This window comes from Scyliorhinus torazame, chromosome 4 (genome assembly GCF_047496885.1).
Source record: "Scyliorhinus torazame isolate Kashiwa2021f chromosome 4, sScyTor2.1, whole genome shotgun sequence".
Taxonomy (NCBI): Eukaryota; Metazoa; Chordata; class Chondrichthyes; order Carcharhiniformes; family Scyliorhinidae; genus Scyliorhinus; species Scyliorhinus torazame.
The window spans coordinates 317,823,888-317,848,327 of NC_092710.1; the positions used below are offsets into that span (position 1 = coordinate 317,823,888).

General features: G+C 51.3%; 1 long non-coding RNA gene across 1 annotated transcript in view; it reads left to right on the forward strand.

Annotated features, from left to right (window-relative positions):
• Window positions 1–8,803, forward strand: part of LOC140411101 (uncharacterized) — a 61,916-nt gene extending 53,113 nt beyond the window's left edge. The window contains exon 3 of the long non-coding RNA XR_011940815.1: window positions 8,609–8,803. This is a non-coding gene — a long non-coding RNA (uncharacterized lncRNA). The remainder of the gene's footprint in view (window positions 1–8,608) is intronic.
• Window positions 8,804–24,440: the final 15,637 nt, after the last annotated feature.

Sequence of the window (24,440 nt, forward strand, 5' to 3'; positions counted from 1 at the left end):
CGGTTGTACACCCATGGCCCGTGGGCCTGAGGACTCCCCCTCTGAGGCGTCCTGTGTCTCCATCATGGAGTCGGAGTCCACTGCCTCCGTCATCTCGGCATCCCTATCTCCACGCAGTTCTACAATGACCTGCGCAGGCTTTGAGTGCAGCACCAGAGGAAGATTGTGAGGAATACTTTCCACTGTGTCTGGTCTCTGCGGCTGTAGAAGTGAGCTCCGGGGGCAGGGAATCTTTGGAAGAAATGGTCTTCTGGACCGAACGTGGTCTACATGCTTGCACTGGAGACAGCCCTGGGCTTGCACCTGGTAAGAGATAGGGCCCGTTCGGCGAAAGATAATGCCAGGGACCCACTGGGCATCACCAGCAAAATTTCAAACGAACACTGGGTCACCAGTGCAAACTGCCGATGTCGAGAAAGGCCATGTCCCTGCCGTTCTTGAGTGCGGCGTACTTTTGTGCCAATGTCTGGGAAAACCATGCTAAGGCAGGTGCGAAGTCTCTGGCCCATCAGGAGTTCCGCAGGAGCTACCCCAGTCACCGCATGTGGAGTGGTCCTGTATGAAAACAAAAAACGAACCAGTCTCGTATCCATAGACCAGGAAGACTGCTTCTTTAAGCCCCGTTTGAATGTCTGCACTCCGCGGTCCGCCAACCCATTGGAAGCCGGATGATATGGAGCGGTACGGATATGGTGTATGCCGTTCATCTTCATGATCTCGCAAACTCCTCACTTGTGAACGGAGTGCCGTTATCCGTGACCAGCACCTCGGGGAGGCCATGCATACTGAAAGACAAACGCATCTTCTCGATTGTTGCGCAGGACGTTGTGCCTACCATCTTATGCACCTCTAACCATTTAGACTGGGCATCGATTAATAGAAGGAACATGAATCCTTGAAAAGGGCCGGCGAAATCCATATGTAAGCGCGCCCAAGGCCGCCCTGGCCATTCCCAGTGATGTAGGGGCGCGGCCGGCGGAAGCTTCTGATGCTCCTGGCAAATGGAGCAGTTTTGGGCCACCTTCTCTATGTTGGTGTCGAGGCCTGGCCACCAGACATAACTCCGGGCCAACATTTTCATTTTGGTCACACCTGGATGCCCATTGTGCAAGTCCCTTAGTATTAGCTCCTGTCCTTTTTCTGGGGCAATCACACGCGTCCCCAACAAGAGGATAACGTCTTCCACGCTAAATTCTGACAGCTTGGAGGAAAATGCCCGCAACTCGCCTGGGAGCTGTCTATGTTGACCACCATACAGGACTATGTGCCGAACCTTTGACCGGACTGGCTCCGTCTGGGTCCACTCACGGATTTGTGATGCCGTGACAGGCAAGGAATCCATAAAATTTCGGGTTGCAACCACCTCACCGGTCGTGGGGGGTCGAAATGGGGCCGGTTGATAAAGGCAACCGGCTCAGTGCGTCGGCATTTGCTATCTGGGTTCCTGGTTTGTGCTCCAGAAAATACTTGTAGGCAGCGAGCAACAAAGCCCAGCGCTGGATCCATGCGGAAACAATGGGTGGAATTGGTTTATCCTCTCGGAAAAGTCCCAGCAGAGGCTTATGATTAGTCACAATTGTGAAGTGGCAGCCATACAAATACGGTGGAAGCTTTTCACCGCAAAGACCACTGCCAGGCCCTCCTCGATCTGCGCGTAATTCTTTTCGGCTGCAGTCAATGTGCGGGAGGCGAAAGCTATCGGCCGCTCGACCTCCTTCTCCATCTTGTGACAACGGCAATTGCTGTTTCACCCACTAGAAAGCGGTTTCTTGCGACTGACCCCAATCCCAGGTATGATTCTTCTTTTTTTTTTAACAAACGTTTTATTGAGGTATTTTCTTTGGCAGTTTAACAGCAACAAAATAAACAATATAAATAACAAGAGAAAGAAAAAATATATATACAGAGGGCAAATTCTGCCACTCTCTCCCGCAGGTCCTGCCATTACTTACCCCCCTACGCTACTCTAACCTAACCCCCCCCACCTTCTGCTGACGTTTAATTCTCTGCGAGGAAGTTGACGAATGGTTTCCACCGCCGGGCAAACCCTAACAGAGATCCTCTCATGGCGAACTTAATTTTTTCCAGACAGAGGAAGCCTGCCATGTCTGAAAGCCAGGTCTCCAGTTTCGGGGGCTTTGAGTCCCTCTGTGCCAGCAATATATGCCTCCGGGCTTTCAGGGAAGCAAAGGCCAGAACATCTGGCTCTTTCTCCTCCTGGATTCCCGGGTCCTGCGATTCGCCAAATATCGCCACCTCCGGACTCATTGCCACCCTCATATTTAATACCGTGGACATGGCATCGGCAAACCCCTGCCAAAATCCCCTCAATTTTGGACATGCCCAAAACATGTGGACATGGTTCGCTGCCCCCCACCCCTCCCCCCCGCACACTTCGCACACTTGTCCTCCACCCCAAAGAATCTGCTCACCCGGGCTACCATCATGTGAGCCCGGTGAACAACCTTAAATTGGATCAGGCTGAGCCTGGCACACGTTGCGGTGGCATTGACCTTTCCTAACGCGTCCGCCCAGAGGCCCTCCTCTATCTCTCCCCCCAGCTCCTCCACCCACTCAAGTTTCAGCTCCTCGGTCTGCGTCTCCTCTGACACCATAAGCTCTTTATTTATGCCCGAGACGCTCCCCTCCCCTATCCATCCTCTAGAAACCACCCTATCCTGAATCCCCCTTAGATGCAGGAGTGGGAAGGTTGGCACCTGCCTCCCTCAAAAGTTCCGTACCTGTAAATACCGGAGATCATTCCCTCCAGCCAACCCAAACTTCTCCTCCAGTGCCCTCATACTCGGGAAGCTACCTTCCAAGAACAAGTCCCTCATCCTCTCTATTCCCACTCTCCGTCAAGTATGGACCCCCCCATCCATCCTCCCCGGGGCAAACCTAATTATTGCAGATTGGGGATCACACCGATGCCCCCTCTGCCCCCACATGTCTCCTCCACTGCCCCCAGATTCTCAGGGTCGCCACTACCAATGGACTGGTGTAGTAACGCGCCAGCGGGAACGGCAGGGGCGCCGTCACCAGTGCCCCTAAACTTGTGCCCTTACACGAGGCCACCTCCATGCGCACCCATGCCGGCTCCCCCCCACCAGCCACCGCCTCACCATGGCTATGTTGGCCGCCCAATTGTAATTACTAAAATATCTCCCCGATTCCGTTCCAGCAGTGTCCTCTTCGCATTGTCCTCTTCACCCGCGGAGGCTTACCCCTCACACAAAGCCCACAATAATCTTATTAATCCGCTTGAAAAAGGAATGCAGGATGAAGATGGGGAGGCACTGGAAAACAAAGAGAAACCTCGGGAGGACTGTCATTTTTCCCGACTGCACTCTACCCGCCAGAGACAGCGGGAGCGCGTCCCACCTCCGGAAATCCACCTTTATCTGGTCCACCAACCGGGCCAGGTTCAATTTGTGTAGCCTATTCCAATCCCTCGCCACCTGAATACCCAAGTATCTAAAACTGTCCTCCACCACTCTGAATGGTAGCTCCCCCAATTGCCTCTCCCGACCCCTCGGCTGTACCACAAACAACTCGCTCATCCCCATATTGAGCTTGTAACCTGAAAACCGGCCGAATTCCCCTAGGATTCCCATAATTTCCCCTATCCCCTCCATTGGGTCAGTGACATACAGCAGCAAGTCATCTGCATACAGCGAGACTCTGTGCTCCACCCCCCCCCCCCCCCCCCCCCCCCACCACCCCCGGACCAGCCCCTTGAGGCCCTCAGAGCAATCGCCAGCGGCTCGATCGCCAGCGCAAACAGCAGTGAGGAGAGGGGACATCCCTGTCTCGTCCCTGGTGTAGTCTGAAATATTCCGACGTCGTCCTATTTGTCCGTACACTAGCTACCAGCGCCCGGTACAGCAGCTTAACCCAGTCAACAAAGCCCCTCCCAACCGCTCCAGCACCTCCCATAAGTAATCCCACTCGACCCGTGTCCATCGCAACTACCACTTCAACTTCCCTGCCTTCTGGAGGCATCATAATCACATTGAGCAGCCTTCTCACATTGGCCCCCAGCTGCCTGCTTAACAAACCCTGTCTGGTCCTCCCCTTTAACGTCCGGTACACAGTCCTCAATTCTAGAGGCCCGAATCTTGGCTAGGAGCTTGGCATCCATGTTTAACAAGGATATCGGCCTATAAGAACCACACAGGTGCGGGTCCTTGTCCCTTTTCAAAATGAGCAAAATCATGGCCTGTGACATCGTCTGGGGTAAAACCCCTCTTTCCTTGGCCTCGTTAAAGACTTTCTTTTTTTAAAAAATATATATTTATTCAAATTTTTCAACAGATTTTCAACAAACCTTCCCCCCCAACAAAAAGAAAGAAACAAGAACACAACAATCAAAAATTATACAAAAATGATACATTGGATTTCCCCCATATACAAGGTTAAAGACTTTCAACAGCACCGGCCCCAATATCCCGGAGAACGTTTTATAAAACTCGACTGGGTACCCGTCCGGTCCCGGGGCCTTCCCCGACTCCATGGCCTTCAAGCGCTCCATTATCTCCTCCAGCCCGACCGGGCCCCCCAGCCCATCTACCAGCTCCCCGTCCACCTTCGGGAAAGTCAGCCCATCCAAAAAGTGCCTCATCCTCTCCGGCCCCCCAGGGGGTTCCGATCTATACAGCCTACTATAAAAATCCCAAAAGGTTTTGCTCACCCCCTCCGAGCCCCAACTAAGTTCCCATCCCCATCAACCACTTTCCCTATTTCCCTGGCTACCTTCCTTTTTCTGAGCTGCTGTGCAAGCATCCTACTGTCCTTTTCCCTGTGCTCGTACACCGCTCCCTTTACCTTCCTGAGCTGGCCACTGCCCTACCTGTAGTTAACAGACTAAATTCCGCCTGCAGTCTCTGGCGTTCCCTCAATAGCCCTGCCTCTGGAGCCTCCGCATATCTCCTATCCACTGGTAGGATCTCTCTTACCAGTCGGTCTGTTTCTGCCCTATCGGTCCTGTCCCTGTGAGCCCGGATCGAGATCAGCTCCCCTCTCACCACTGCCTTCAGCGCTTACCAGACCACCGCTGCTGAGACCTCCCCAGTGTCATTTACCTGCAGGTAGTTCAGCATGCACTTCCTCAATCTCTCGCAGACCGCTTCGTCCTCCAACAGCCCCACATCCAATCTCCAGTGCGGGCGCTGCTTGCCATCCATACTAACCTGCAGGTCCACTCAGTGCGGAGCAGGGTCTGAGATCGTAATTGCCGAATAGCCCGTGTCCACCACCCCCGCCAACAGGGCCCTGCCCACAACAAAGAAATCTATCCGGGAATAGACCTTGTGAACGTGGGAGAAGAAAGAAAATTCCCCGGTTCTCGACTGCCTAAATCTCCATGGATCCACCCCCCCTCATCTGCTCCATGAACCCTTTCAGCTCCTTTGCCATTGCTGGCACCCTACCCATTCTCGAACATGACTGGTCCAGGCCTGGATCAATAACCGTATTGAAATCCCCTCCCACAATCAGCCTGTGCGAATCCAGGTCCGGAATCTTCACCAGTACCCGCTTAATAAAATCCCCATCGTCCCAATTTGGCGCATATATGTTGATCAACACTACCTTCAACCCCTGCAGCCTACCACGAACCATGATAAATCTCCCTCCTACATCCGAGACTATCCTCCCTGCCTCAAACACCATCCGCTTATTGATCAAAATCGCAGCACCGCTTGACTTAGAGCCCAGACCCGAGTGGAAAACCTGCCCAACCCAGCCTTTCCTCAACCTGACCTGATCCACCACCTTAAGATGTGTCTCCTGCAGCAGCACCACGTCCGCCTTCAGACTCCTAAGGTGTGCAAACACACGAGCCCACTTCACCGGCCCATTGATCCCCCGGACGTTCCAAGTGACCAGCCTAGTTGGGGGAGAGTGCCCACCCCCCCCCCCCCCCCCGCCCCCCCCCCCCGCCGGTCAACCATCCCCCTTCTTGGGTCAGCCTTTAGCCCGTGCACCGCACCTCCTCCGGCCCGCCACGGGGCAGCCCCTACCCCCGACCCCCTCAGTGACCTTCCATCAAAGTCCTTCCCACGTCAGCAGAACCCATCTCCCCTCCCCACCCCCCAGCAACACTACTCTAAATCCCAACCCAGCTAATAAACTAATCTTATACACCCCCCACTGTGCTTCCGTGAGCTAGCTCACTCTAGCTAGCTTGGTGACCCCCCTGCCTCTGGCGCCAAGAAGTCCCCATTGTTCCCTCAGTCCCCCTCCCCCGCTCCTGCAAACAAGATCCCTGATCCAGCCATCCCCCAACAAACACCCAGCACCAAGCTAAAACAAAGAACAAAGGCACCACCCACTGAAACCCAGAGAGGCACGTCTCCATCCCACCAAAGTGCACACCAGTATAATTACCCAAACTACAACACAAGAAGAACAATTACCAACATCTTCCCCACAAACAGAAAAGAACCAAAAACTAAACGAAAAATCGATTCTCTCCCCCCCAACTCCCCCTCCCCTTAACAGAGCTCCAAAAAGAAGATTTATACAAAACAATCCAAAAAACATAGCCAATTTTAACAACAGTAAGAGAGGAACCCCCCCCACCCCCCACAACCGCAGCCCCACCGACAATCCGAGGGGGGAGAGATGAAAAAACAAATAAGCAAAAACCCCCCCAGAAAAAAGAACAGACAAAGAAAATGGGCCCAATACAGGCCAACATATTGTCACTGAATCCAAAAGTTCTCAAACTCCCACCAATCCTTTTCTTTTTGCGCAATCCAGTGCCTCATCGGGCGACTCAAAATAATGGTGTTGGACTTCATGCGTGACCCACAACCCCGCCGGGTACACAAAATAATGGTGTTAGTCTTCATGCGGTGATTTTTCTTTAGCAGAAGGTGCAACGGGGCCAGCGTATTTGCCAGATTGGGGAGGAATTTCCCGTAATAGTTTATGAGGCCGAGAAAAGAACAAAGATGCGAAGTGTCAGTCAGGGCGGGGACCTGTTGAATTGCGTGCACTTTCTCTGCGACGGGGTGCAAACCATCGCGGTCCACCCGATAACCCAGGTAGACTACTTCCTTCGCCTGAAAGACGCACTTTGTGCGACGTAAACGGACTCGGGCCTCATATCCCAATCTGAGCAGCCAACACTCATGCTCCTCCTCATTCCATTACCCCCTTGCACCCATGTGTTACCTGTCATGAATGTTGACCTTTCCTCCTATCCAGATGAGGGTGGGGGAAAGGGGGTGGGGAGCGGGGCAGGTAAGCCTTGACCACCACTGGCAGTGCATGGTCACTTGGTCCAGTGGGAAGGAGACCTTGTTACTGGAGGTTGTAGCTGTCAGCCATGTCATAATGGGCGGAGGAACTGGTGAGATGCACATGTCGAGGAAGTTGATCCTCTGCCTGTAGACTCTCTGTTGGCATTTCACTTCCTTCATGCTGGGCCTCCCTTGTCCATCACTCCTGCCCTATGGAGTTGTGGCTGAGGAGTAGGCAGCTGGTCGTATTCCAGCTGTTGCTGGTGGTGTTGGCGTTAATTTTGTTCATCAGAGGTGCAGGGTTGGAGCTGCATACGTTGGTGCCATATTGTGGCGAGGGCCAGTAGCAGGGAAGAACATCTGTAGGTGAGTCAAGTGCAAGTCAAGTGAAGTGACTTCCAAGAGGTTTGCATTAACCTGTCAAGAACTGAAAGCACTCATAGAATTTACAGTGCAGAAGGAGGCCATTCAGCCCATCGAGTCTGCACCGGCCTTGGAAAGAGCACCCTACCCAAGCCCACACCTCCACTCAATTCCCGTAATCCAGTAACCCCACCCCACCTTTTGGACACAAAGGGTAATTTATCATGGCCAATCCAGCTAACCTGCACATCTTTGGACTGTGGGAGGAAACCGGGGCACCCGGAGGAAACCCACGCAGACACGGGGAGAACGTGCAAACTCCGCACAGACCGTGACCCAAGCCGGGAATCGAACCTGGGACTCTGGAGCTGTGAAGCAATTGTGCTAACCACTGTGCTACCGTGTTGCCCACACTTCTCACTGAGGAGTGCAATGAACAATTACCTCTCACCTGGCCATCACTGGAGCTCTTCAGTTTAACTGATCAAAGACTTCCCAACCTGTCAGTTTCATTGAAGAAGAACCCCTCCCCCCATCACCCCTCTCAATTTGTCCTCCCCTCAGCGACCACGGTGAGTTGCTGACAGCTCAGGAAATAGATCTGCTGCCTGTTAAAGCCAGAATACTGGTTAAAATAGTACCTAATTGCATATTGGAATATTTTGATTACTTACCTGATGGCTGCATGAGTGTTCCCCAATCAACTTCAAACCTGCCCAGTAGAAGTAGGTGGAATGATGCCGGGATCGTGAGCCAATGTTATTTTTAGGGAATTGAATTCCTCTTGCCTGTGAAAATGACCCAATAATGTAATTACCGTTGCCACAATCTGAATACTGTAACAAGATTGCAATATAAGCGGCATCACACCAATACCCGCCCCTGGAGCTGTATATATGGGCAACAACAAAAGCTTATTTAAACAAGGATGGAATTTTCTCAATATGTACATAAAATATATATGTGTAACAAATTTAGGTAACTTTTTCTGTTTACAGATCCACAAATTTCAAGCCGCTGAGCATTGAGAGGACCAGCATTTAGTGGGACCATTATAAGATGTTATGGTGCATGGGGTTTAAAGTCAGCTGTAGATTCGAGAAATGCCTTCACAAAACCTGGAGAGCTCTGACAAGCAACAATCTGGATGAGGATTGTGTAATGGGCAATCAATAAAATGTTGTTTAAAAGTTTTTCCATATCATTTCATCAATGCAAAATATAGTCAATTTAACGTTCAGAATTCAGAGTATCCAATTCACCTAACAGCATGTCTTTCGGGACTTGTGGGAGGAAACTGGAGTGCCGGGAGGAAACCCACGCAGACATGGGGAGAATGGGCAGACTCCACTCAGACAGTGAACCAAGCCGGGATCCAAACCTGGGACCCCTGGTGCCGTGAAGCAACAGTGCTAACCACTGTGCTATTGCCCTGGCATGACCCTTTCCCTCCTGGGGTCTGTACTCACATGTGCATCTCCGATGGCCTCTGTTCACTAGGTGCACCTCATGCCGGATATGCATGGACAGTCCAATGTGAGGTGACAATTAGGCGTAAATGCCTGATCTGCACTGCAGGTTAAATGTAAATGACGATCCCGACTTTGTCTGAGGGAAAGTAGGCAAAAGAAGAATATCTTTGCACATCTTTGAGGTTATCTGATGTAACCATGCTCCGACAAGAAAGTTGTTATATGTATCTGCAAGTTAATTCTTTAGACATCCCGTTGTAATTTTGAGCTGTTAACACGTGAAAGATTACAGATTAATATTTGGGCTGAATTGGCTGCATAATTAAATAAGCTGTTTAATGCAGGGGTCTATTATCAATCTGGAGTTACCTTTGGCCACGTTGACTCTACTGTAGTCTTCCTAGGAATCATAAAAGAATTGTATAGGATGCATGGATTATCTTTTTACCTCAAGTTACCTGTCTGACCTTCGAAGGATGGTTTTCTGATCATTTGAATTCTTTAATGCCCCTCTTGTTTGCAGTGGCCATTGCCCTGAGGGCTTCAGATCGGTGAGGGGGGATAATGAGGGGACGGGGCTGGTGGAACATAGGGTGTCATGTACGCAGACGATCTTCTTTATGTTACAGATCCGATCTCCACCATGGGCGATACAACGGCACCTTTTCAGGATACAAACTGAATCTGGAGAAAAGTGGAGAGGTTTTGAAGGACAGTCCCTCAGAGGGACTGACAGTCAGGGGGCTTGACGGTGCCGAACTTGGTATACGATTGCTGGGCGGCGAATGCGGAGAAGGTGTTGGGGTGGTGTGGGGATCTGGATACTATGTTCATGACACGTTTTGTACATCTTTTATTTACAGAAAAATGCAAGTGCATGTTTTATTATTCTGGTTTCATAGGTCACGGGGGTCTGGTTATACCCGAATATAGGGGATCGGATCCGATATACCGGGGTTCGAGCGCGGTACGCTCTCCTTCTCCATTTGCGGAGGCGCATTGTCTGCACTGCACAGCAGAGTATGGCCAACGCTAATAGTGCTTCAATTACGTACGACAGGGAGTGCGATAATGCAGCGTGGCTGGTGATTGGGCCCTCGGTACTGCGGGGTAGTGAAACATTAACGGCAGGGGGGTTTGGAGTAATGGGGTCCACGTTCCCGCGCAACCAAAATTTCATCATGAAAATTTTGATCACGATGAAAGAAGTTCTCATGGCTGTCCTCTTTCTTTTTCTTTCCTCGTGTTCTGTTTTCCTCCGGTCCTGGAGCTTCTGGAGTTCTGTAAAACAAGCATAGTATCTGTAAGTACCTTGGTATAATATCAGGTATGTTAGTGTGTCTGTCCTTCTTGGGGCCAATTAAACCCTTATAATTGGTCACTATGTGTGACTCCCTCATTTTTTTTTTCAAAACAAATATTAGGACACGGCACACTTCCCAATGGTGGACCAGTGCTAAGTTTATCATCCAAATGTTCCTGGATGTAAATAGCATGAGGCAGCAACCCAAGGGTCGCCTAAATAAATAAAACTGTTTTGAAAGGAAAAGGTCGAATGAGGTGCGTATGGGCCGCGACGGGTAAGATTTGGATGGAGTCCCCGGGTAAGACGGCTACCAATACCGTATGTCCCCATCCCGAGCGTGTTTGACCAGCGGGGGGGTTCCCAGGCAGGGCGGGTCTCACGCCGTTTCTCCACTGCCTGAGCAACCGACAAGAACGGGCAAAAATGTAGTCATCATGGTGGGGTTGCTGCTGTGATTCTACCGTCAAATCAGATCGGGTATCTGGCACTTGAACCAGTACCAGCTGAAAAGCTAGTGCTGTGTGTGGTAGTATGTATTAGGGGTCATGTGGGACTGGAAGCCCTAATGTCATTGGCTGACAGATCCCGGGTCCTGGTTGGCCGTTGACCTCTAGCTCCGCCCTGAAGGTGGAATATAAGAAGCCGGAGTCCTCCCCCGCAGGCCAGTCTACTATCGAGCTGCGGGGGAACAGACACGCTTAATAAAGCCTCATCGACTTCACTCTATTCGTCTCTCGGAGTCTTTGTGCGCTACACTGTGCTTCTACCCTCGAATGAGAACAGGCGTCTGGTACCCGAACAGGTATCAGCTAAAGTTTCTGCAGACAAGCTAGTTCCACTAAACAAGCGCCTGGTGTGTTGACCAGGTATCTGTGGACAAGTTGGTACCGCTGAACAAGCATCTGGCCGCGGTGGGTGTCCGTTGGAAAGAGCTAAAAGGTTTCAGGTGAATGGGTGTGTGACGGTGAGAAAAACTCTCCTGTCAGACGAACAACACTTAAACAAACATACAAACAACGTAAAACATCCTGCAGGTTCCATCAGGAAGGACAACACTTTTCCCCAAGTGTTTCCTTGAAATCATCATGTGGACACCTCAGTTCTCTGTTGCGAACAGGGTCGCAAAGGGGTTGGCGGATTGGGGGGTCTGACTCGAGGTCGTCCCCTTCTCCCGGGTGCCAAATTCTGGAGTGAATTAATGTTGAGAGGGCTGCGTGGTATGCGTTGGGGTTGCTTTCGTCGTTGAGGACGAGTCTGTAGGAGTTGTCGCGGTGCCAATGTTGTTCGTCAAGTTGTGTGGGGACAAAGTCGGGGTCGTCCGTGTGGTTCGGTGGTCGGTGGTGTGGTTTGTTTGAGAAAGTGATGAGGAAGGGATCGCTGAGTCGAACTCGGAGTCGCTGGGTGTGGGTCCAGGATAGTAGGGAGGCATGCTGTGGCTGTCGTCAGAGTCACAGTCGCTGTCTCTGCTGCTGCAGTCTGTGGGCGCTCCGGGGCGGAGTGTAAATTTTGAGGGTGGAGTCGGGGGCGAGTCCGTGTCTGGGCTGGTGTGCTCACGTTGGCTGTGGGCGGGGTTTGGTCTGCTGCATCAAGCATGACGTGGTGGGCGTGGTTTGACTGTGCTCCATAAGCCTTTAACTGGTTTATGTGAAACCACGCAGTCTTACCATTTTGGTATTTGATTTTGTATACCGATGGGCTTACTTTATCCGTAATGGAGTACAGACCCGAGTATTTCGGAGACAGAAACGTGCTGGGGTTATACACAGACAACATCACTTGTTGTCCTATATTATACTCCGTTGCATGTACTGCCTTATCAAAACAGGCCTTGCTCTGTTTCCTTTTGGTGCCCAGTTTAACAGTGGCTGCTAACTGAGCCGTTTTTACATTTACAAGTAATTGTTCAACGGCTTTCTCGTGGGTGAGGGCTGTAACTTCAGAGCTGGTCAGGTCTAAACCCAACAAGTACTCTGTCCCTTTCATGGGGCGTCCGGTCATGAGGGTGTGTGGGGTGTAACCTGTGGAGGTGGAAACAGTGTTCGCAAAAACATCAGCGCAAAAGGGAGGACAGAATCCCAAGTGGTGTTGTTCTGCTGGACCATTTTTCTAAGGGTGGTTTTTAGGGTCCGATTCATGCGCTCCACGATACCACTCGACTGTTGGTGGTACGCAATGTGAAATTTTTGGGTTATGCCAAATATTGTGAGGACGTTCTGCATGACCCGTCCCGTAAAGTGAGAACCTTGGTCCGATTCAATACTGCGGGGGAGTCCCGCTGCGGGGGGCAGCACGGTAGCATTGTGGATAGCACAATTGCTTCACAGCTCCAGGGTCCCAGGTTCGATTCCGGCTTCGGTCACTGTCTGTGCGGAGTCTGCACATCCTCCCCGTGTGTGCGGTGGGTTTCCTTCGGGTGCTCCGGTTTCCTCCCACAGTCCAAAGCTGTGCAGGTTAGGTGGATTGGCCATGATAATTTGCCCTTAGGTGTCCAAAATTGCCCTTAGTGTTGGGTGGGGTTACTGGGATAGGGTGGAGGTGTTGGCCTTGGGTAGGTTACTCTTTCCAAGAGCCGGTGCAGACTCGATGGGCCGAATGGCCTCTTTCTGCACTGTAAATTCTATGATGATAATCTTGTAAAGATGTGGTGGGTTAGGATTTTGGCTGTGGTTTTCGCGGTGTTGGTGCAGGCTGGAAATGCTTCCACCCACTTTGTGAAAGTGAACCACCAGAACATATTTATAGCCATTCCTGCAAGGGGGCAATGGACCTATAAAATCGATCTGGAGGTTAGTCCAGGGGCTGTTATCGGGTCAGGTGTGGCTGAGTTGTGCCTTTTTGGCATATCTATCTGGGTTGTTCTGTGCGCAGATGAGGCAATTCTCAATGTAATGGGATACATCCTCTTTGAGATTTGGCCACCAACAAAGCTGTTTGAGATGGGCTGCGGTGGGTTCAATTCCCTGGTGTCCATGACCATCATGGAATAAACAGATTAATTGGTTCCTATCCTGCTTCGGAACTACATACATAAAGGGTGTCTTTCAACACCACACCGTCATGTGTGGTTATCATATTTCTGTACCTCTCGTATGAGGCTGGAAACTTCCCTTTCACGATCTCAGTGAGAGCGCTATCCTGCCTCTGGGCCTCTACTAGATCTTCGATCCTAGTCTGCGTGACCTGAACTGCACTCACTGGCGCACTCACTGGGGCGCTTTCGGGGGGCTTCCAAAAATACCCATGCCTGGATCCTGCCTTAGCCAGTGCGTTGGCTTTTACATTTCCAGGGGGGGGAAGGAACGATGGTGGCTGCGGACTTTTATAATGCCAAAACTCCTGTCCTTGGCTTTTTTCAGAATATGGCGGAGTAATGGGGCTGAGGGGAGGGGTTTCCCATCCGCGGAAACAAATCCTCTTGTTTCCCAGAGGGGTAGGAATTTGGTGAGGCTGTTGCAAACGTATAGACTGTCTGAATATATGTCTGCTGGGGTGCTCTATAATGTAAGCGATGGCCGCAAGCTCTGCTGCCTGCGCGCCTAAGTGTCCGGGTAATTTTAATGCGATTTCCTCGAGGGCGCGTCCCTGCGCGTCCTCCACATAAATCCCACAACCTGTTATGCGTTGCCCATCCAGGACTGTGGACGATCCATCCACATAGATCCTAATGGGATCACACGTGTCCGGATGAGGGGGGCTTTGAGATGGAGTGGCTAGTTTTCTGGGGGGTGTTTTCGCGATAAAGGGGCCTGCATTATGGTGGGGCGAGATGATTTCACACTCATGGGGGGTTCCGGGGTACTGTAGATTGTCCGCTAAGTATGTGTGTGTTTTGGTCCGTTTGACTGTGATGTTCCGTCCTTGTAAGAGAAGGGTCCACCTAGCAGCGCGGATTTGGTTGACGGTACCGTCTTTAAGTCGTCCGTCTAGTAAAAGTTGGGTGGGGGTGTGCTCGGTCAAAATGGTGATGGGGTTCAGTCCGGTAATGTCGGAAAAGTACTGGACTGCCCAGAAAACTGCGAGCAGGTGCCTCTCACAGGCTGAGAATCCCTGCTCCACAGCATCTAAAATTCGGGAGGCATAAGCCACGGGTCTTAGCTGGTCGTGCCGTTCCTGCAGGAGCATGGCTGAAAGGGTGAGGTTTGTGGTCGCTACCTCTATGGCATAAGGGGAAAGCGGGTCTGGAACTTGTAGTGCGGGAGCGGCTATGAGCGCCTGTTTTAATGATTCCACAGCATCCGTATACTGCGGAAGCCACTCCCAGGGGGCTCCTTTCTTTAGGAGGTCTGAGAGGGGCGCTGCCTTGCTGGCGAAACCGTCAATGTGGTTTCGGCAGTAGCCATCCAGTCCTAAAAACGACCGGAGGGCTGAAACGTTTTGGGGAAGGGGCAATTTAGCGATCGAGTCAATTCTTTTGTGCTCGTCTCGCGTTTGCCGTGTGTGATGATAGTACCAAATATACCACCTTTTCTTCCAATATCTGGGCCTTTTTGGGGTTGACTTTACAGCCAATGGAATGTAGTAATTCCAGGAGTTCGGACAGAAGCTCAATGTGCTCTTCCTTTGTGTCTGTCTGCAGTAGTAGATCGTCTACATTCTGTACCAGACATTCGGGGCGAGAACATTTTGCTAGTCCATTTGCCAGCTGTTGGTGAAAAATGGAGGGGGAATTGTGGAAGCCTTGTGGCAGGCATGTCCACGTGTACTGCTGAGCTCGGAAAGTGAAGGCAAATTTGTATTGGCACGCCTTTGCCAATGGAATGGACCAGAATCCATTACTGACGTCCAAAACCGTGAAATATCGGGCATGGAGTCCCTGTTTGAGCATGGTCTCGGGACTTGTTGCAACGGTGGGGGCTGCTACGGGGGTGACTTTATTGAGTTCCCGATAATCTATGGTCAAGCGCCATGATCCGTCGGGCTTTCTTACTGGCCAAATCGGGGCATTATTAGTTGAGGCTACTGATCTTAGTACGCCCTGCTCTCATAAGCTCTCTATAACTTTTAGGATTTCACCCTCTGCTTCTAGGGGGAATCCGTACTGCTTTTGGGGGTCTAGGGTCCGGTCCTGTTAGTTGTACGGAACCAGTCATCCGTCCACAGTCGTGTTTGTGGGTCGCGAATGCTGCCTTGTTTTTTTGCAGGACTGCCCTAACCTGTCAGTCCGTGCTGAGTGTGGTGGGGTTGAACCAAAATTCGCCTACTGCGCTAATTTTGTTCATATAATCCCCTATATTGAGCGTTGCGGGGGCTCTTGCGGATTTCGCCATCTTCCAGACACACTGGTTGACTGGATCGAAAGGGAGGTGGTGAGAATTCATGAAGTCGATCCCCAGAATGTGCTCTGCTGTTGGGGGCAGGTCGACTAAAACTATGGGGTGTTTTGTGTTAATGGTTCCGAGTTGGATGGGTACAGGGGTTGTGATATGTCCCTGCTGTGAGTGGCCTGTGAAGCCGCTGAGGGTGATAGTGGCTGTAGTGGGCCACGTGTCCTTACCAAGGGTGGAGGAATTTAAGGTTGTGCGGGACCCTCCTGTGTCCCAGAGAAGCTCGATCGGCTGTCCCCTAACCTTTGCTGCGACTACGGGTCGTCCTGACCTATCCCAAAGGGTATCGCAGACCCAACTGAGGGAGCCTGTACACCGTCAGTCCGTTCCGGTCAAGTCTGTCTGATCGGACTGGGCGCTAACGCTATGTATGGGCTCTGCCTTTTGTGGTAGTATGCATTAGGGGTCATGTGGGACTGTGAAGCCGTGATGTCATTGGCTGACAGATCCCGGGTCCTGGTTGGCTGTTGACCTCTAGCTCCGCCCTGAAGGCGGAGTATAAGAACCAGGAGTTCTCCCCCGCAGGCCAGTCTGTTACTGAACTGCGGGGAACAAGTCACGCTTAATAAAGCCTCATCGACTTCACCTCTATTCGTCTCTCGGGAGTCTTTGTGCGCTACAATTTATGAAGCGTGACTTAAAGGACTATGGAGCTCAGGATCATCCCGGAATGCCTGAGGATCAGCCCCCACGCAGTGAACTCAGCAGCAGTTTTAAAACACTGGCAGACTTGTTTCGAAACATACCTCCGAACGGCCCCCGGCCGGGTCACAGAAGACCAGAAACTACAGGTCCTGCACTCGAGGGTAAGCCCGGAAATTTTCCCTCTCATCGAAGACGCAGAGGATTTCCAGACGGCGTTCGCAGCACTAAGGAGCATCTATGTTCGCCCAGTGAACCAGATCTACGCACGCTACCAACTCGCAATGAGACGGCAAAGTCCCGGAGAATCGCTGGACGAATTCTACGCCGCGCTGCTAATTTTGGGACGGGCCTGCAGCTGCCCGCCGGTAAACGCGATTGAACACACGGACATGTTGATGCGCGATGCTTTTGTGGCAGGTATGAACTCCCCCCAAATCCGCCAAAGACTTTTGGAAAAAGAGTCGCTGGGACTCTCAGAGGCACGGGCCCTTGCAGCCTCCCTGGATGTAGCCGCGTGAAACGCCCACGCGTACGGCCCCGACCGCGCGGCAGCCCCTTGGGCTCCGTGGACCCCCGTCACGACAAACCCCCCCCCCCACCCCACAGGCTTGCGCGGTTCAGACTCCAAGTCGTCCCGGGGGGGCCCGCTGCTATTTCTGCGGCCAGGCGAAACACCCCCGGCAGCGCTGCCCGGCCCGCGCAGCGATTTGCAAGAGCTGCGGGAAAAAGGGCCATTTCGCGGCTGTGTGCCGGTCCCGGGAGGTCGCCGCTTTTTGTGCGCTACACCTTTTTCTTATTGAGAGTGCCTGCCTGTTGGGCTCTCTGTGGCTTTTTAGGGGCCTTGCATTCTTTGGCAAAATGTCCCAATTGTCCGCAATTGTAGCATTCTTGCGGTTTTGCTGGGGGGCTGCTCTTTCCCTCGTTTACCCAGGCGGGGTTGTGAAGAGTGGTTCTTACTGCCTGCACGTCTGCAGCGGCTTGTTTTTCCTCGGGGGTTCTAGCTGCGGGTTTACTGTGAGCCGACTGTTCCCAAACGCGGGACAATCTTTTGACCACCCACTTCTCATTATGAGCCTCCTCCGAGGGGTCATAATTACTACAGGCATTCTGTCCTGCTTCCGTGGCATGGGAGATAAGGGTGCGGGTCCATTTGGCCATATTGTCTGCGGACAAATGGGCACGGTCTACGTTTCCGAACACGGCTTTAAAGTGAATCCACAAGCGTCCTGCGAACGTGGGGTGTTCAGACTTTTTCTATCTGCATTTATTTAGACCATCTACGGGGTCACCCCGGTTATACCCGATCGCTATCCAGGATCGCGGTATGCATTTCTGCAAGGGTGCCTCCTCCTACATTCTGTGGGTCGGGAAGGGCTGCTGCGACCGATGGGTCTAAGCTGAAGACCGTGAGCTTTACCTGCTCTTTCTCATACAGGCCGTACAAGGTCGCCTGGTGTTTGACGGTGGCAAAGAAATGGTGTGGGTCTGAAGCGGGGAGGAATGGTGTGATTTTAGCACACGCGTCCCGTAATTGGGTCTGTGAGAGGGGTGGAATATAAGACTTCCGCCTCGTCTGCTGTGGCTGTCCGGTGGGTTGTTACAGGGTTCATGGGAGCCTGAATTACCTGCTGTGTGGGGGGTGGGGGTGCTTTCCTCCTTTTGGGCTTTCCCTGAACATATCTCTGCGCTGTCTCCTGCAGTTCTTCCCAATCAGGGCCGTCTTCCTGCTCTAAACTTTCCCCAAAGGTGTCTTGGAATCCCTTTTGGACAGAAAGCATTGATTGCAGGTCTGCAATTTGCTTTCGGCACTTCGCGTGGTCTAAGGTACTCTGCCTTTGTCCGTGGTCGCAGCGTGGAGCGCTCTCAAGGCTGCCTTGAGATCACTACATTGCTTCTGTAGCGTCTCCACCTGCTTCTCTGTCTCTTTCTTAACCAGGATTGCACGCTGCATGTCCTGATAAGCCTTCTCATACTGGGATTGAAAACTGCTTAAATGCGCCAGACAAGACTGGTGACCCCGTTTGGTGTCAGCCACCTCTTTGTCCTTGGCTTCTAACTGCCTTTTCAATTCCAGGTTCTCTTTTTCCATCTCGCATACATCGATTTTACTCATACGATGTATGCCTTCTATTTATTTTCGGAGCGTCCTGACGACCTCCTCTGTACCTCGCAATTGTGCCATACAGGACACGATTGCCATCGGTTTGTGAGCTTTCGCTAAGCTTTTCTTATGAATTTCACTCATGTTCTCCCACCAAGTAAGCCCTATACTCCCGGGACCTGAGTCGTCATTATTACAGAAACCGCTCCACACGGGCCATCCTTTGCCCTGTAGAAATTTCCGAATTTCCACTTCCCAAATGGGCCACTGTCCCACTTTAATGCTGCTGATCGGTGCGACCGCAAATTCTTCGGGGTTCATGAGGCGTTGCATTGCCTGCATGGCCATCTCTCTTATCTGCTTGCTACGTTCAAATTTGGAACAGCGGGCTAAGGTGGTGTCGTAGATGTGGGTTACGCATGCATACACACACTTCCGAATTGTGAATTATTAACCAGAACCGTTTGAACACTTGTGGTTTTTTTGTTTTTGTTTCCAATTGGATTCTATTCAAATTTCTGGGGTTCTCCCGGAGTGGTTTTCCACTTCTATGTCGGGTCCCGGCAGAGTCGCCAATTATGTTGCTCTTTTAAGCCTTAGTTTTATTAGCTCTGATAATGTCACCTTTGCTCACGAGTCGCCAGGTATCTTTCTGATACCGCCACGTGGTTCAAGCTCGAGTTATGATTAATAAGTCAGCACACCGCTTAGTAAGATTGAAATCAATGGTCATTTATTATGTACAGCAATAGATACTTACACAATAATCCTTCTATCTATATCAAAACCTACCACTACTGGCCAATACTTAACTTTTGGGGATGGCCCACCAGGTCACGCAAACAAATGGTTTATCGAATTGGATCTGGCCTGCGGGATTCAAAGGCTGGTACGGGTCGATGGCTAGGAATCTCTATCGGGTAGCGATCGCTGGAGTCAAACTTACAGTTTCTGGTCGATGTTCTTGTGAAGGTTGCGAGCAGGAGAAGAAGGGAGAGAGCGAGAGATCTGAACTTGGCCCCTCAATTTATAGGGCCCAGGGGCTTCCCGCCTCTCGAGGCGGCCCTTGACCCTGAGTCCCAAGTGATTGGACTTGTTCCCAATCACTGGGTTCGATATGCTCCAATAATGGGGCGATTCCTCGATCGGGGGGTGGTCGTTCACCTGTCTTTGTTTCGGCCACTGCAGGCGCCGAGAGGTCTGGCCCGGCATTCAATTGCTAATATGTTGCAATTTTTCCCGGGGATAGCCGATTAAACTGCAGATGTCTGTGTTGATGTGCTGCTAATAGTCGTAGGTATCGATCTGGGCCGACTTCCCCAGAGCCGAATACGCTATTCTGTCTGCAGCTGTCCGTTTGTGTCCTGTTGGCTGCTTTTCCCATCAGCCTTTTCGGTTAGCCATTTTATATCGGGTTTTGGCCAAATTAATCGGGAATCAGCCATTTTAGGTGGCTACAGCCCTTTAAATGTCACTATCTTCCCTGCTTCCACCACCTCCTCCGGTAGCGAGTTCCAGGCACCCACTACCCTCTGTGTAAAAAACTTGCCTCGTACATCTACTCTAAACCTTGCCCCTCGCACGTTAAACCTATGCCCCCGAGTAATTGACCCTCTACCCTGGGGAAAGGCCTCTGACTATCCAGATGTGCAGGTTAGGTGGATTGGCCGTGCTACATCGTCCCTCAATGCCCAAAACTTTGCAGGTTAGATGGAGTTACTGGGGTAGGGCCGGGGAGTGGGTCCAGGTAGGCTGCTTTATCAGAGAGTCGATACAGACTCAATGGGCCGAATGGCCTCCTTCTGTATTGTAGGGATCCGAGGATTCTACAACATAACAAAAAAATGGGAGGAATCTATTGTGCCACATCTATTGTCACACCAGATGTTATTTTCCCAAGTACAACGAACCTAATTTTCCGATTTGATTATACACTGGCACCCGAATGGTGTGACATTTACAGTTATTTTTATTAAAATTATCCCCCACAATGTAATTTAGATAGTGGAGTATTTTTCTAGTGTTTAATTACTATAGAGGGTTTGAATACAGAATCTATTTGATCAGAAAAGAGAAAATATTATGCTGCCAGGAGTATACTATTGTCCACCAAATAGGAACACAGGGAATAGGAGTGGGAGAAGCCATTCGGACCTCAAGCCTGCTCCACCATCCAACTGGACCATGAGTGATCTACTACCCCAATGCCATTTTCCCACGCCTCCCCATATCCCTTGATATCTTTAACTTCTGAAGATATGTTTCAGTGTATGAGCATTTAAGAAACAGCAATCAAAATGTTGCCAAATTTACAACAGTTGTCATAGAATCAAAGAATTTTCAGTGCAGAAGGAGGCCATTCGGCCCATCAAGTCTGCACAGGCCCTCGGAAAGAGCACCCTACCCAAGCCCACACCTCCACCCTGTCCCCGTAACCCCACCCAACCTTTTTGGACACTAAGGGCATTTTAGCATGGCCAATCCACCTAACCCGCACATCTTTGGACTGTGGGAGAAAACCGGAGCACCCGGAGGAAACCCACGCAGCCGTGAGGAGAACGTGCAGACTCCGCACAGATAGTGATCGAACCCGGGACCCTGGAGCTGTGTTACCGTGTTGCCCGTTCTGGAATAGGAAATACAACAATTACGCATGAAAATGTTCAACTATGGAAGGGTTAGTTTCCATGAGCTGAAGTGGAATCTGGTCCAAATGGATTGGAATTTCCGGCTGTGTCCGCCCGGCGACCGGAGAATTCCGCCCGAGGTCAATGGACGTCTCCATTATCCACGTCTTGCCGATGGCCTTCTTGCGGCGGGCGGGACGGAAGAATCCAGCCAAGTAAATAAGCAATGCAAGGCCTTCAAAGATGAATAGTTTGAGTACAGACTAGGACATTCCTACAAGAGGGAAAGGGAGAGTATCTAAAACAAACTCCATGGATGACTAAAGATGTAGGGGCAGGATTCTAAGTCCTCCCAGCCACCTGTATTTTCCGGCGGCGGGAAGCAATGCGCCGTTTGCTGTCAATGGGAATTTGCATTGAAAGGGGCTGTTTAGCACAGGGCTAAATCGCTGGCTTTGAAAGCAGACCAAGGCAGGCCAGCAGCATGGTTCAATTCCCGTAACAGCCTCCCCGAACAGGCGCCAGAATCTGACGACTAGGGCCTTTTCACAGTAACTTCATTGAAGCCTACTTGTGACAATAAGCGATTTTCATTTTCATTTTTTTTCAAAAGCACCCCATGGTGCCAGGAAACCCATGGGCGGGGACGTGCTGCCAACGGAACCAGAGAATCTCATCGCCAACGAGTGGCCAGAGAATTCCGGCCGCAAAGATTAAAACGGGACAGATGAAGGAGACTGATGATTATTGGCAGGTCCATTATACAATAGAGAATGAAGTTGAATATGGAAAATATAGAGAACTGATAAAAGAAAATGAGAGGGGAAAAGAGAGTTAGAGAGTATGACTGGTCAAATAGAAGGGAACCCAAGAGTCTTTAATAAATATATAAATATTAAAATTGGAGAACAAAAGGGAGATTGTGTGGAGACAGAGGGCATGATTGAGGTACGAAATGAGCACTTTGTATCTGTCTTTGGAGTGCGCTACTGTTATAACCTGCCTACTTACCATTGGCTGGGGACTAATGACAATCCCACAATCCTTTGGGAGTATGAGCTTCCCCAATGAGGGGGGCGGAGAAACACCTAGTATAAATAAGCTGGCCAGTTCAGGAACCAGGAGAAAGGAGTATGTAGCAAGGGAAGTTACTGCTACTGTTATGTATATATGTTATAGTAAATAAATGTTATTACTTTGTATCCTTAAAACTCGTGCTGGATTCTTTGTGACCCTTACAAAACTGGCGACGAAGGTAAAAGTGAATAGCTGTCTACACTGCTGAAGCCACCTCCCTGGATTTTCGTTGGATACAGGTTGGAAGTTGTTTTCTATTATACCATGCCTCTGTACGGACGTTTGGATGTTTTTGATGCTGCGCTGGAAAGCTGGAACCAGTACACACAACGGATGCGTTACTATTTCCGGGCAAACAATATCACCGAAAACGAGCGCCAGATGGTCATATTGCTCACCGCCTGCGGCCCGCATACGTTTGGGGTGATTAGGAGCCTTACGTACCCAGCTGCGCCGGACACCAAAACGTTTGATGAACTTGTGAATATAGTGGGGCAACACTTTAACCCAACCCCGTCCACGATAGTCCAGCGTTACCGGTTTAATACCGCTGAGAGGACCCCTGGAGAATCCCTTGCCGATTTTCTATCCAGGCTACGCAGGATTGCGGAGTACTGTGACTATGGTGAGACCTTGTCAGAAATGTTACGCGACCGTTTGGTTTGCGGTATTAACAATGCAGCCACCCAGAGAAAGTTGTTAGCGGAGCCAACATTGACTTTTCAACAGGCCATTCAAATAGTCTTGTCCCGAGAGAGCGCAGAGCGAGGAGTACAGGAGCTACAGGGAATGGAAGTGCATGCCTTGGGGCGCAACCCTTTCCGTCCAAAAACGTCCCCCCGCACTCCTGCGGTACCTTGGGCGAGGCAACGTCCGGACCGACGCCAGTGGCCATCGGACATTCCTCCCGAAGGGAGCCTTCTCCAGAGCCAATGGATGAGGAGTCATATCCGTGTCAGACTTGTAGGCGCCGACCCCGTCGCGGACGGAGGTCCTGGGGACGCCAGAGGCGCCGTCGTTCCGACCGAAACTGGGACCAGCCCAGGGGCCGTAACTGGGACCAGCCCAGAGGCCGTACCTTCCATGTGGATGAACCTGCGGCGACTACTCCTGAGGACGTGGAGACGGAGGACGACTGCCTGCAGCTGCATTGTGTGGCAGCTCCCCGTGTGGCCCCCATTAAGGTGACAGTATGGGTCAATGGCCACCCGCTTGAGATGGAGTTGGATACTGGCGCAGCGGTCTCCGTGATCGCCCAGAGGACATTCGACCGCATCAAGCAGGGTATACAGACCTTTACATTAACCGACTCACAGGCCAGGTTGGCCACCTACACGGGGGAACCACTGGACATTGCAGGAACTACAATGACCCCTGTTGTCTATGGACGCCAGGAGGGGCGTTTCCCACTTATCGTGGTGCGCGGCCATGGGCCCAGCCTGTTGGGTCGGGACTGGTTGCGCCATTTGCGGTTGCAATGGCAGCACATCCTCCAAACAGTTTCTGAAGGGTTGACTGAGGTGTTAGGACGATACCCAGATGTATTCCAGCCTGGTTTGGGGAAAATAAAACGGGCCGTAGCCCGTATCCAAGTTGAACCAGCAGCCACGCCGCGCTATTTCCGGGCGCGCCCAGTGCCTTACGCCTTGCTCGAGAAGGTAGAAGGGGAGCTCTCTCGTTTGGAGAGTTTGGGTATTATCAGGCCCGTCCGATTTGCTGACTGGGCAGCACCAATTGTACCTGTAATGAAGCTAGATGCCACAGTTCGCTTGTGTGGCGACTATAAACTTACAGTGAATACAGTTTCCCGACTCGACCGATATCCAATGCCTCGCATAGAGGATCTCTACGCGAAACTTGCAGGTGGACTCTCGTTCACAATATTAGATATGAGTCACGCCTACCTGCAGTTGGAGCTGGACCCTGCCTCCCGACCATATGTAACGATTAATACACACCGGGGCCTGTATGAATATACACGGTTGCCCTTTGGAGTATCCTCTGCCTGCGCAATTTTTCAACGTGTTATGGAGGGCATTTTGAGAGGTTTACCACGTGTGGCTGTCTACCTAGATGACGTTTTGATTACAGGGACGTCGGAGCAAGAACATTTGGAAAATCTGGAGGCTGTCCTTAGACGCCTTTCGGAGGCTGGAGTCCGTTTACGTCACACACAGTGCGTATTTCAGGCAAAGGAAGTAGTCTCCCTGGGTTATCGGGTGGACCGCGAAGGTCTGCACCCCGTAGCAGAGAAGGTGCGTGCAATTCAACATGCCCC